The sequence below is a fragment of the Meles meles genome, chromosome 9 (assembly GCF_922984935.1).
Source record: "Meles meles chromosome 9, mMelMel3.1 paternal haplotype, whole genome shotgun sequence".
Taxonomy (NCBI): domain Eukaryota; kingdom Metazoa; phylum Chordata; class Mammalia; order Carnivora; family Mustelidae; genus Meles; species Meles meles.
Window position 1 is genome coordinate 80,240,311 of NC_060074.1, and position 16,045 is coordinate 80,256,355.

Genomic DNA, 16,045 nt, shown 5'->3' on the forward strand with positions numbered 1-16,045 from the left:
CAGTCAGAAAGCGAGTTGTGTATTAACCAGTGAATATTTGTTTGATTTAATACTTGTAAATTATAGAAAAATCAATGTTATTTATGTATGTAGCTGAATCAAATTTATATAAATAAATAGGTTATGTTGGTGGAATGGTGATGAAATGATGAAAGCAGGAAAGTTGGGGATTTTACTCTACTTTTTGTCACTGGAATTAATATGTAATATTTACGAGTTTGGAAGAAAATCTGGGATATTGTATAAGTAATTATCAAATTAAAAAGTAAGTAAAACACTTGATTTATGAAATCATCATGGAAGAAAATCTGTGATATTGTATAAGTAATTATCAAATTAAAAAGTAAGTAAAACACTTGATTTATGAAACCATCATTGTCTTCTGTCTTTTAGTGCCTGGTTTTTGGAAAGAGAAAAAAAAATAGAATAGCTAATTCAATACCTATTGATCTGTTCAGAAGGGTAACTGATCATTTTATAATCTTTGACTCTTACTTCTTCCTGAATAGAATTGTCTTGCTCTTTCTTCCCGTATTTGTTTATAATTTTAGCGGTGTTCACTTTGCCTTTAATTATCTCAAAGAAAAACTACTTTGGCTTTGCAACCTATATTCCATTCAGGTCCCCATTTTATTTTTACTTGATATTTAAGTCTCATTTTCTCTCTCTCTCAAGGTGCATACTTTTGGGTTTTATTGAATTTTAATAAAACAAAAAGAGATCCATTTCATAGCATTTTCCTTTTTTTTGGTATTTCACATTTTTTCTCTCCATTAAGTATTATTTTCCCTATTTTTAAAATTGCAACTTTGTATAGCTACATGTTGCATGTATGGATGCACTTGTGTGTATGTGTTTGGATGTGTTTACTCCTATGTGATGGAGCCCTAGCTAGTTGTTTTCTTACAATTGTGTAAATTCTCCTTGCTTATCCTCACTATCCAACTCTTGTTTTTGCTTTTCTTCTGAGAACTTAAGCCAAAGCTCAGCTTGTGAAACATTTATACCTCTCAGTATTACTAACCTAGGAATCCTATAACCATGGCAATCCCAGCATACCGACTTCCTAGCTGTGCTACTTCTTACTGATGACTAGTGTAGCCTCTCTGGCAAGAGCCAACTTTTGGATATGACTTTCTATCTGGTCCACCATCCATGCCAAGGTCACAGCAGGCACTGGCGCCTTTCTTGATGCCACTGAGCTCTTTGATCTTTTCTTATTCTAGCCATGGTCGATATCCTGGGGCATCATAAATGCTAATACATTCTTGTGCTCCTAAACCAGCTGCGGTGAAATTAAATTGAAGCCATGTGGGTACAGGGTATCACCCAGGGCTTCTTGCCCCTATTTTCTGACATTTTTAAGGCTTCTATCTGTTTTGTTGCTGTAACCTTAATTGGGCTGTTTGGGTCTTCCACTGACATTGATTGCGATTGCCAGCATCTCAAATTTTTCCTTCAGAAATGTCAAATTCTGCAAGAGTTTTTGTACTTAACTTTCTGTCAAGGACAAACCCTTCACACCAAATAACTGCTTGTTTAGTTATTGTAAAAAGCCCCCTTATATACAGGAGTGTCATTGCTTTAAAATTCTTCTCATCCAAGGCATAAAACAAATTCCAAGTGATATGCTTAATGCTACTTCCACCTCTAGTCTTTACTCTTGAAATCCTCTGGAATTCCCCAAACATCTTCACAGGTCTCAGGGTTTTACATTGGTATGGAAGCTCTAAGTCAACTTTCATGATCTCCTATAGTTCTGTTCAGTGGTGACATATATCCCATAAATTCCTTGAAGGATGTTTTGTTTCTAGTGCAATCCTCTATTTTCCAGTGCTTTTCCAGAATTCTTTTTTTTCTGTATTCTTTGGATATATTAATAAAATTCTGTAGGAAGGGACTGAGGCAAGCAGTACACATAGTTTATCATATAATTTGGAAGTCTGGAATTATCTTCACAAAATTAAGTTGTTATTTTGAAATTCTAAATATAGGTTATATTTTGAGACATTATTGAAGCTTAAATTCTTGCTATATTCTTAGTTGAACATCTGCATTAAGTTGTTTATAACCCATTTGCTCTTTTCATAATTTGATTGCATATGAATTAACAACTCTATTCAGGTCACAACCAGAAGTAAATAGTTTTATTTTGATTTAATCATACTTCCTTAAATTGTGAAAGTGATTTGGACTTCCTTTTCACATTCAATAAAAGTTCCTTCTAATGCTGACATCAGCTGAGAAATCTTGTCTATTTTAATGTAATAAATCTCTATATTACCAGACAACTGGTTAAATAAGTAGTATAATGCTGTCACCACCAAGTTAGTGCGTTCATATAGTAGAAGTACTTTTCCATCTGAGTATTGGACCAATATTGTTTTAATGGTTGGTATGTGGCTTTCACTCATATGAAAGTCAAAGGGCAAGGGTCCCTTTGAACAGACTCGAGATCATTACCTGCGACGAAACCAAGAATCTGATACTCAACTGACTGAGCCTCCTAGGTGCCCCCAGATCTTTTCATCTTGCACTTCTTAGAAACTAACTGTAATTCATGAAGAGAAATTATCCATGTCAGTAAAGAAGTATTCATATAACAGCATTCATGTGCTTCAAAGGATCACCTACATTTATTAAAGTCAATAATGTGGGACTTGAGTCTATTCACTTATGTCCTCTACTTCACATTCTAAAAGATTAAGAAATTCCCCTTGATGTTCAATATGACCCATTGGAAATAAGACTAAAATAAATAATCATTGAGTGAACTAACCTGGAAAAGTGGTCTCCAGTTTGTTTCTAACTAAGCTATCACAGTGTTTCCCTGACATTTCAAACAATTCTGCAGACTATAAAAAACAATAATCTCTAAAAATCAGCACTAGAATGTATTAAATGCTTAATATAGGCATGACAAAATTGATCAAATATGGAGTTCAGTATTGTTATATCTACATTTCCAGATTCAAACCAGTGTGTCAACACAGTGTTTACATATCCCTTCGTTTTCAAATGTTAGTGTTCATTGAATAACTTAAAATGTTTACCATATATAGTTTTATAACTTTAAAATTATTATTGTGTTTCTGGCATATCTGGGAGAGTGAAAGGATTAACATGAGCTGTTAAGAAAGCAATAAGTTAAGCTATAGAAATCATTGTGAAATACACTACATTTTAATTAGATGCAATAAATATTAATCCAAATTTTCATTTGCATCTATATTTCAGATTGAAAGCAATTTAACAATATTTTAAATCTAACAATATTCCTTAGGGTGCCTATGTTTAAGAATTCTAATTTTTAAAAGTGACTTTTAAGCCATTTCATTTAACTAAAGATAGAAATGAATCAAAGATAAATTGAAAAATGTAATTTCTTCCTACCTATTTTCCTTAATAGAGATAACTTTTTAATTATTACTACAGAGATGATTTATACATATATAACATATATATTTTAATTATGCCTTTAAAATGAATGAGCTAATTTTTTTCAAAAGGCTTTAAAATATTCCACTCCATGTAGATACCCTTAAATATTGAATCAGTTCTCTATTGATCCTTGTTGCAATTTTCATTTTGTGATTATAATGGAGATTAATACCTTTTTAAAAAACATCATTTTATATATGAATGAATAACTGTGGGATAAATTTGTCACAATATATTGCTGAGATGAAGTAAGGGGTTATGCATTTGCAAATTTATATATTTTTTATTTTTTAAAAAAATTTATTTATTTATTTGACAGACAGAGATCACAAGTAGGCAGAGAAGCAGGCAGAGAGAGAGAGAGGAGGAAGCAGGTTCCCTGCTGAGCAGAGAACTGGCTGTGGGGCTCAGTCCCAAAACCCCAGGATCATGACCTGAGCAAATGGCAGAGGCTTTAACCCACTGAGCCACCCAGGCGCCGCGTTTGGAAATTTAATAAATATTTTTTTCTACTATATTTTTCTATCAATGTTTTAAGTCTCACAAATATAATGATAAGTGAAATAAACCAGATACAAAAGGATACATATTATTCCATGTCATTTATGTAATATTTAAAAGCAGAAAAACTTGTAATTGTCAAAAGACAGCATAATGATTACCTGTGGGAAAATTTGATGAGGTTAGTTTGGGAGAGGGCACAATGGAAACTTTCAGGAGACTGGAAATATACTCTCTTGATTTGGGAGGTAATTAAAAGGTTGTTCCTTTGATGATGGATCAAAGCCACGCTTAAAATTTCTTTAAATTTCCTTACGTGTTATATTTAAAAAATTTTTACGAACATGAAACTCATATAATCCCACTACTTTAGTGAGACAAAACTCTTTTTATATGCTTCAGAGCCATTTGATTCATTTGCTTTATTGAGAACTATGTGTCAATCTCTTTGGCTGAGAATTCATGGTATTTATATATATATAATTTATATATATTTATATAAATTATATAAATATATATTTACATATATAAATATTATATATTTATTTATATTTATATTTTTAAAGTTTATTGAGGTATTATTAATATGTAATATTGTACATACTTAAAGTATAAAATGTAATAAACCCTAACAAATACATAAACCATGAAAATTAGTTCTATACTTTTTTAATATAGATTCCTTCGAGTTTCTAAGTAGAAATTCATATCATCTACACAGACAAACAGTTGCATTTTTATGCAACCCGATCTTTTATCTAATCTTAAGTCTTATTTTTTTCTTATATTGTTGCACTGGCTAGGACTTCCAGCACCATGTTGAATAGAAGTAGTGGGAGGAGGGTGGACATCATTTCATTTTATTGTTCCCAGTCTCAAAAGGAAAAATCTTCAGGCAGTCAGCATGTAAACTGTAGTTCACTATATATTTTAATTATGCCTTTAAAAATTATGTTCACTGTAGTTGTTTTGTCTGGTTTAGATATTCTTTGTCAGGTTAAGACACTTCTATCCTAGGTTCGTGGAGACATTAATTTCTTTTCCTTTATTTTTTTGATCATGAGTGGATGTGGAATTTTGTCAAAGGATTTTTATGAATCTATTGAAATAATCACAGAGATTTTCTTTTCTAGTCTGTTAGTATGGTGAATTAAATTGATGCATTTTTGAATGGTAAACAATCCTTCCTGCATTGAACCCCACTTATCATGATGTGTTACCCTTTTTATATATTTTGAGTGTTATTTAGTAATAATTTGCTTAGGATTTTTGCATAACATTTGGTAAAATTTCCCACTGAAAACATATGGCATGGATGTTTCTTTGTTGGCATGCTTTTGAAAAAAAAACCAAAATTTTAATAGATATAGGAATAAAATGTTTATCTACATCTTAAGTGAATTTTATATCTTTCAAGGAGTTATTGGTTCATTTATTCTAAGTTGTACACTTTATGGGCAAGAGTTCTTTTTAGTATTCCTTTATTACTTTTTAAAGTCCCTGGATCAGAAATGATATTTCATCTTTCAACACTGGTATGGGTAAATTTGTCTTAATTTTCTTATATCTTTTAAACAAGTCAACTTTTTTAAAAAATTTCATTAGTTTTTCTTTAATTTTTTTTTATTTTCAGTGTAACAGTATTCATTGTTTTTGCACCACACCCAGTCCTCCGTGTAATACGTGCCCTCCCTATTACCCACCATCTGGTTCCCCAGCCTCCCACCCCCCCGCCCCTTCAAAACCCTCAAGTTGTTTTTCAGAGGTTTGATTTACTATTTTTTGTCAAATTCAATGATTTCTATTCTATTATTTCTTTACTTCTGTGTATTTGTGTCTGTTTTGTTTTCTTTCTCATTTTTTTCTTTATAATACAAAATCTTAGATTTTAGTACTGAGACCTTTCTTATTTCTAATATGAACATTTAATGCTATGTGTTCACCTCTAAACTGTGTTTTAGTAGTATCCCATAAAGTTTGCCATATTTTAAATTTCATTAATTGCAAATGTTGTTTTTAATTTTCCTTAAAATATCTTCTTAGACCATGGGTTATTTCAATGTATGTTATTCATATACAAATACTTAGGATTTTCCATATGTCTGTAGTTACTCATTTCTAATTTCATCCTGTTATGGTCCAAAAACATACTTTTTATAGTATCTATTCTTTTACATTTATTCATATTTGCTGTATGGGATGAATTATGATCTATCTCCATGTTAACTGAAAAGGAATATGTATTTTACTGTGTGGAAAGTTCTATAAATGTCAATTAAGTACATACTCTTTGATTTTTTATATGCAGGGTAGTTGATACAAATCAAATATGTTATGAAAGATATCATAAAAGAGTCACCCACTGGAAAGTCCCACGAAGAAACTTCGTGGGGTGATGAAATAAATCTCTGCCCTTTGAATTGAGTGTTGTTTATATGGGTCTATACACTTTCAAACTTATCAAATTTTAGACTTAAGATCTGTGCATTTCACTGTTGCACAAATTTTGCCAAAATTAAAAAAAAAAGTTAAAGGAGACTTTTTATGTTACATATAAAGTCTACATTATCTTAAAATGAATAGAGAGATGGGGCACCTGAGTAGATTAGTCAGGTAAGTGTCCCACTCTTTATTTAGGCTCAGGTCAGGATCCCAGGGTCATGAGATCAAGCCCTGCCAAGGGCTTCATGCTGGGGATGGAACCTACTTAAGTTTCTGCCTTTCCTTCTGCTCCTCCCCCCATGCCTTCTCTCTCTCTATATATATATATCTCTAAAAAAAAAAAAAAAAAAAGAATGAAGAGGATTTTAGCGGTTTCAGGTCTCACATTTGGGATTTATTTTTGTGTATGGTGTTAGAAAGTGGTCTAATTTCATTCTTTTGCATGTAGCTGTCTGGTTTCCCAAATCACTTGTTGAAGAGACTCTATTCCCCATTGAATATTCCTTCCTGCTTTGTTGAAGATTAAATGACCATATAATTGTGGAACATGTATGGAACTAGAGGATATAATGGTGAGTGAAATAAGTCAGTCAGGGAAAGACAAATGATTTCACTTACATGGAATTTAAGAAACAAAACAAATGAGCGAAGGGAAAAAGACAGGCAAACCAAGAAACAGACTCTTAACTATAAAGAACACACTGATGGTGACCAGAGGGGAGGCAGCTGGGGGATGGGTGAAACAGGTTATGGGGATTAAGGAGGGCACTAGTAGTGAGCACCTATGTTATATAGAAGTGCTGAATCACTATATTGTACACCTGAAACTAATATTACACTGTATGTTAACTAGCTGGAATTTAAATAAAAACTTAAAAATAAATAAATGATTAAAAAATGAATATGAGGATTTTTAACTTTTGGGTACTCATTAATAGCTTAAATTTGTGGTAGCATAAGTATGCTACTAATAAACATCAGTGTTATACCTGCTAGTTTTCAAACCAAAGTCATAGCAACTTTTCAGTTTCAAGTTGAAAATTCTCTCCTTAAAAATCTGATGACATGAATTCAAAGAAAGAAATGATTGCAGAATTATCAAAAGTATTACAATTGATCTTAGCCAAAAGACCGAGAAATGATGTATTATCAAAATTATCATGTGGCTGTTATTAGCATCCCCATTGTTGCTCTCAGATTATCAGGTTCTAGTAACCATGTTAGATGAAAAGAGAAGTATTCTGATAATTATTTTTACCCTAAAGAGTTATCTATTTTTTTCTTTCTTACTTTACCTTGTAACTTCTTTTGATATGACATGGCAAGGCAAATAAGATTACACAGGACTGTCTACCCAATTCTCTACATCTTAATTGATTGTAAAATTTCACCCAGTCTACTCCTAATAATGGCCTACATTCAAAAATAAAATGTTATTTTAATGTTGTTACCTAGTTTAGGAACTAATACTTATTAAGCACCTGTTATTTTGCTAATGGTGTGGTAAACACTGTTTAGTCTCCATTCATTTTGTCCTCACAACTTCATCAGAAGACACTATTATTCCACATTATAGATCACAAAATTGTGATTCAGAAAAATTTAACTTCTTCACAGTTGGTAATTTGAGAAACTTACACTCAAAGCTAAGTTACCAAGATTATCTTGTCCATGTTTCCATTATACTAGAGTGTTACACAATATTCCCATTTTCATTTTTTTACCAGTATACATTAATGATTTTTAATATCTTTATTTACCTAATAAATAAAAATGGATTCTTAAAAATCATTAAAACCTCTTCTCTCAGCAATCTTCACTTTCATACATCCCTTAATATGCATTTACATATATTCAATTTTTTTTTTTTAAAGATTTTATTTATTTTTTTGACAGACAGAGATCACAAGTAGGCAGGCAGAGAGAGAGGAGGAAGCAGGCTCCCTGCTGAGCAGAGAGCCCTATGCGGGGCTCGATTCCAGGACCCTGAGATCATGACCTGAGCCGAAGGCAGAGGCTTAAACCACTGAGCCACCCAGGCGCCCCTACATATATTCAATTTTAAATAGTTCATTAGTACATGAAATACTTGTAGGTTTACTTGGCTAGAATTTATACTGCAGAAGGTCATGGTTTTGTTGCGTGCATAATGAATTTAAAGTCACAACTAAGGAATATTATGACTCAATGTTGCATTTTCAAATTGCTTTCCCTCAGAGTAAATAGTCCCAGATGTTCAAATAATTCCAACTTGAGATTATCGCAAGGCTTCTGTTAAAAAGACAAGTGTCTTACTAATACTCGAAATATAATTTTTATTATATATGTATATATATGTACATACATATATATACATATATAATAAGTAATATACATATATAATAAGTAATCATATATTATATATAATGTATATATAATATATGATTACTCAAAGCTAAAGCATAGGAGTTAAGACTAAAACTGCCAAGTTTTGAATAAAGTTATCTGTTCCATCTTGACTCTAAATTAATTCCACCTTATTTTTCTGAGACAAGAGTCAATCTTTCAACATATAGCTATCTAACTCATGTTAATATGTATGGAATGAAAGTTCTTATATAAACTAAATATTTATATTTACAATAATTAAATATATAATATGAACTATATATAACTAAATAATTACTAGAATCAAGAAACTTTCACCTTACCATTTGTTTTTTTGAAACAAGTGAATGCAGATTTAATCTAGCAAGACATTATCTTTAGTCTTAACTAAATGAATTAATTATTCCAAAGTCTGACATTAAATTTGCTATGTTATTATAAATTTTTTTAACCATTATATTTCACAAAGTGATCTTAAATCATACAAAACCATGAATTTTAGGAAGCGTGCCAGTTTTATTCTTTATTTACCTGCAGAGGCAAGCACATAGTAGGTATTTTTCATTTCTTGAATTTATAATTTTGTTGTATTTGCAAGACTGCGTTCAAAGATCTAAAGCCATGTTTATCTATTCAGCAATTCTGTTTATCAGAGGATTGTCTATACAATTATTTAAAAAATATTTTCCCTGCCAAAATTGTATTTCACATTAAAAAAATTCTTTAAAGTTCATTATATTTACCCTTGCCAATATTTCTCCAGTCTTTAGGCTTTAAATAATTTACAATTTGAAGATATCTGTGTTCATGGTGATCCATGACCAGCGAAATACCTCTATACTATGATTAATGGGCTACCTTTATTTCCAGGCATAATTTAAATTGAAATCATCTCATATATTTGATGGAATGATGAAATGTAATGCTTTTGAATCTAAGAGACAAAGGCACCCATGTACAGATAAAACAACTGACAAACAGATAAAGTGAATTCCCAATTGCAAGAAAAAAGAAAATAAAGACCTACAGTTCTTTTCACAAAAATATATACTTTTATAGTCCAACATTATGTAGTGGGGGAAGACTAATTCTCACGTGAGTCATTTTATTTTTAAGTATTTATATATTAGGCAAAGACTACTACTTGATAAAATCAAATTTCTGGAAGTTCAATAGGAATAAATAAAATTTCACTGTCTTTGTCTACTTGGTTTTTGTATTCAGAAAAATCGCCTCTAACACATTTTTCCACTCTTCAGTTATGTAATTAAACATGTTCACAGTAAATAGGAAATGTATTCTATGTTTCTCTAACTAGTGTTCACAGAATAATAGGTAACTATAATTTTGGTTGCTAGTGCTTAAAAAATATATATTATCTCACTAAGTAAGTATAAATCAATTTCTGAAGGGTGATCTTAAGTCTGTGTTTTTAATGTTTAATATAAGATTGTTCGCATTAGCTGCTGGAATGTTTTTTCTTTAAAAATACTTTTAAGCAGTAGTTTCTAATTGTATGTGTAAATTGCTAATCTTGTTCTGATTTGAGTTTTTCAGTCCATAGCTTAAAATTGAAAGGTTTGTAATGCTTCATACCATTACAACATATGAAGGAGACCTAAGACTCAAACTTGAGTAAAATAAATGTGATTAAAAGTTTACAAAAATTCACTTAAACTTTTTCTATGTCAGTAAACAATAATAGGCAAATGCAGTTAATGTAGGTCACCATAAAACTAATAGCCTCTGTAAATATACGAAATATTGAGAAATTATACCTATCTCTCAGAATACATTAGTCTGCAATTGTGAAGTTAAGTAAGATCTGGCAATATTAAAGAAGAGTTAAGACCTAAAAGTGGTGGTGCTGGTATGTGTGTTAGGATGGTAATACAAGGAAAATATGAACGGAGTAGAAAATAATTATCTTTATTGTACATAAGATATGGGATTAAGATAAGGTAATGTTTTGCCTGGTAAGCTTGCAGAGCTTGTTTTTCCTTGAATCTAATCCAATTTTTTTATTACAAATTTCATTTTCATTTAATTGGAAAGTTTCCTTCCAATACAGGGATATAATTTCTTTCTCTACATTCCTGCACCCTTCCCACACATCTTCAAGATATAGATTGTACTTAGACCATTTATAAATAGTTAGATTTAATCAACGAGTAAACATTCATATAGCAATTATTGCAATTAACCTCTTTGATGTTAATCACTTCTATTTGTGTTTTGCAGGCTTCATTTCTTACGTCTTTAATAGAAGTAACTTTACTATCTATCCTCCTAAGGTGCCAACTTTTTGAGTCATGAACATCCTTTAAAAATACAAGGGGATCACCTTGAGCTCTGAAAATGCAAATCAACTGGAAAAACACCAGCTGGCCTTAAATCTTTCAACACTGCAGTTTAGTCTGCCTCATGTCAGCAGGCTAGCAGGTATTCTTTTTATAGAAACAGAACTTAGCAAATGTAGCTACTGTTTCTTTCTTGTCAAGAGTGAATTTCTCCCTTCTGCCGTGGTATCCAGCACACACACACACACACACGCACACACACACACACACACGGACACACATGCACAGAATTGTACACAAGGATACATTTGGAGAACAATAGATGCTAGTGAAAGTTACTACCAGGATAGAGTCATTAGATTGAAACTACTCTTCAGTTTTGTACTAAAATAGTTTAAAAAAGCCAAATCTGTTTTTGCTGTCTTTTCAATAAATTATTAGTAGCAATAAAATAAAGTAAAATAAAATATAAATAAGACAGAGAAAAGTCATTAATTATGTACTTTTGTTTTTCTTTAAGAGAAATGAGTGCCAGGCAATAGTCATGAAAATTAATTGGAGCTTATGCTCCAGTTTAAAAATACTCAACTGAAGTTCATTCTGGTAAAACCTCAGTATGTTCTGATTGTCTCTCCATCCATTCTTTTGTGTCCTTATTTTTAAAGCATATGATAAGTCACTGTCTCCCTTTCTGTGTTACTGTGTCCCCAAAAAAGATAAAGAGGTAATATATGCAACCCAAAATAACCATTTCTTATAATAAGAAAAGGTTAAAACCATTTATATGGTGACTCACATAGACATCAAGTGCTGTAAATGTATCAGGCATGTGATGGCATAATTTGAGAAGAAAACCCGTTCTAATTTTTTTCCCCATGAAATGGGACATCATTTAAAGCTAAACATTGCAGAAACATGAAACATATCCTGTCATCCCTGAGTAACAGCTTCTATTTTCTATTTACCCAGTTATCTCTTTTTCTTTTGTTTATAGACTATATTAAATAACCGCATGTCATACTGGATAATAAATCAGATTGCTACACATTTTCTTCCTCTCCATCACTAATCTACCGTTGCCCCTGTTACTCCGTAATAGCTTCCATGAAATATTTTGACTGTTGATCTCTGAAACTTTTCTTTATAGAAGAATAGTGATAGATGCTTTTTGACAGTGGTGCTCTCTAACTATGCAATTTGTACTAGCTCTAAGATGATGTCAAAATATACATTTATATATTTAAGCCCCATTGAATGCCGGCTGGCTGCTGTTCTCGGTACAATGAAAACTGCTGGGAATCTGGCAACACTAAGTCCACTTAATGTATCCACTCCATATGAAAGAACAAAATGTGTTCACAAGACCTTACATGCAAAGAATGGAAGAACCTGTAATACCCAAGTCATTGTCCATATGTACCATACATTTCTTAATATTTCCAGTGTAGTTTTATGTGAAAAGAAGAAAATATGAAATAAAAGATAACCATAGTAAATTTTTTGATTATAATATACACATAGAAATAGAAAACAGAGAAACATGCAAAGTATGACAATTAGATGTCCATTTTTAAGCTATTTTTTAAAATAGGTGCAGCATTTTACAGTATCTTATTAATAAATTTTAATTATATAATATATCAAACAAGATAATTTTAAAAAGAGACTTAACAATGTTTCTATGGTCAGTATAGATCAGTATTTTTCCACATATGTTTTAGATATCCTTTTTATGAACTAAAAAATGCAGATAGAATGATAATTCCTTGATCCTTTCCCCAACCATTTTTCCCCAGAGTTTAGTTATCACTTAAAGCAGCTATTAATTATCCATTAAAATTTTAAAGCTTTGGTATATGCATATGTATTCATAGATATATGTAAATACATTTAGTAAATATCAATCTATAGTCTCTATAATTTCATAAATAACACAGTAGTAAGCATATCTTTTTTCAGCTTGATTTTCATCCAAATACTTTGATATTTGTTTATATTGTTACACATATCTTTCTTTCAATAATAAGTGCTTTGTATTTGTATTCTAATATGTAAAAAAACATAATTTCATTATTCATTTCCCACTTGTAAATAATTAATTTGTTTATCCCTTTTTCAGTTATAAGCAATACTGCAAGGAATAGTTATATATGTCTCTTGGCTACATGTATGAGAATTCTACAAAATGTGTTTAGTGGTGAATAATGTGTCATACATAGAGCATAAATATCTTCAAATTTAATAGTTATTGTCAAATTTTCTCCGAATGTCTGAACCAAATTACATTTCCAATAGAAATGTTTAAGTAAAATTTTCCTACTCAATCCTTGATGTTATACAATTCTATAAATGTTAATTTTGCTATCTAATGGATGAAAAGCTATGCATTTTAATTACATTTCTCTGATTTTTTAGTGATTTACCGCATCTTTTCATGTTTACTAGTCATTCAAATATTTTCTTCCATAACTTGTCTATTTATATCATTTGCCTAGTTTCATGTTGATTACTTATTTTTCCTTTCTGTCTCATAGCAGTTATTTAATACTCAAAATACTTACATTTTTAAAGGTTGCATATAACTTATCTCCTTTTGTGGGTTTTGTATGTCTTTTAAGAAGATATAAAGAAGGTTTTCTTTAAATTTTCATATCATTAAATATATGTTTGTCCATTTTATGATATGACATTTTGAGACTTGAATAAGTCATCTTTCCTACCTTGATATTGTAAATTGGTATTCTTCTATTTTTTTTTTCTTTCACATCTTCAACTTCTGTGTGTTCTGTTTATATGCATGGCATAAATCAAGGATCTATATTTTATTTTTCAATAAGGATAGCAAATATCCTAGAGGCATAGTTTGTATGGGCTATTTTCCCCTGGTGAAACACAATGCAATTGTCTTAAATACCAAGTTTCTACATGCATATCTGCTCCTAGATTCTCTGTTTTGTACAACTAATGTACATACATTCTAATACTCTCTCTTTGAATTATTAAATATATTAGTACTTCTGCTACTACATCTATTTTTTTTTAAAAGATTTTATTTATTTGACAGAGATCACAAGTAGGCAGAGAGGCAGGCAGAAAGAGAGAGGAAGGGAAGCAGGCTCCCCGCTGAGCAGAGAACCCAATGCGGGGCTCAATCCCAGGACCCTGAGATCATGACCTGAGCCGAAGGCAGAGGCTTTAACTCACTGAGCCACCCAGGTGCCCTTACTACATCTATTGTTATACATTTCAGGATTTTCTTGCCACTTCCATATCTAAATTTGGATGAAATGGTAAATTTGACATCACTTCATATATCTTTTCATATAGTTTATATATTCATTTAATATTCAGTCTATTTATTTTCCAAATTGATTCATTTTCTTTAACATATAATGTATCACTTGCTTCAGGGGTACAGGTCTGTGATTCATCAGTCTTACACAATTCACAGCACATACCCTCCCCAATGTCCATCACCCAGCCACCCTATCCCTCCCACCCTCCTTCCTTCCAGCAACCCTCAGTTTGTTTCCTGAGATTAAGAGTCTCTTATGGTTTGTCTCCCTTCCTGATCCCATCTTGTTTCATTTTCCCTCCCTTCCCCCGACGACCGCCCTGCCCTGCCTCTCAAATTCCTCATATCAGAGAGATCATATGATAATTGTCTTTCTCTGATTGACTTATTTTGCTTAGCATAATATGCCCTAGTTCCATCCACATCATGGCAAATGGCAAGATTTTGTTTTTGTGATGGCTGTGTGGTGTTCCATTATGTGTGTGTGTGTGTGTGTGTGTGTGTGTGTGTGTGCATGTGTACATAATATATATATACATAATATACATAATATATATATGTTATACACACACACACACACCATATCTTCTTTATCCATTCATCTGTTGATGGACATTTAGCTTCTTTCCATAGTTTGGCTATTGTGGACATTGCTGTTATAAACATTGGGTTGCACATTCCCCTTCAGATCACTACATTTGTATTTTTAGGGTAAATACCCAGTAGTGTGATTGCTGGGTCATAAGATAGATCTATTTTCAACTTTTTGAGGAACATCCGTACTGTTTTCCAGAGTGGCTGCACCAGCTTGCATTCCCACTAACAGTGTAGGAGGGTTTCCCTTTCTCTGCATCCTTGCCAACACCTGTCGTTTCCTGACAGGTTAATTTTAGCCATTCTAACTGGTGTGAATTGGTATCTCACTGTGGTTTTGATTTGTATTTCCCTGATGCCAAGTGATATTGAGCACTTTTTCATGTGTCTGTTGACCATTTAGATGTCTTCTTTGCAGAAATGTCTGTTTACATCTTTGGCAAATTGATTGATTTTATTTTTAAAAAGTTAACTTTTTAAAATATATTATTCATTGGATGTGCAAAGTTTACCTATTTTTACTATTGGGAATTTATAGATTATTTCTATTTTATATTATAAATAACCTCTGAATTTTTATATATTGTCATTTTTATTTACATATGCATGTTCACATAATATATAATTTTTCTTTATGTATAATATACATAAAATCAAGAAATTTGATTATAATATAATTGTATATATATATGAAGTTTTATATACATGACTATATATAACTGTAACTATATATATAACTATATATAAAATTATTTACCTGGTTCAGAATCTCCAAGTGGGAATATTAAAGTAAATGGCACACATATTTTGATTTATTTTGATACATTCTGAAATATTTCCTAAGGGTTCTTTGTATTTACAATGCTACACACAACATATGTCATTTTATGTAAGCTGTATCTGCATAAATAATGAAAAACAGCATATTAAAATGTTTCAAATTTGAAGCATAATAAGTAAGATATTGTTTGTATACCCCCACTTCCTCTTCTCAAAGGGGACAGTTAAAAGTCTCATCCACTAACTGTATCCTGCTCAAATCCAAGGCTGTTTGTGTAAAGTTCCTAGGTAAGTTTGGATGTGGCTTCTCAAGGCTGAGACATCT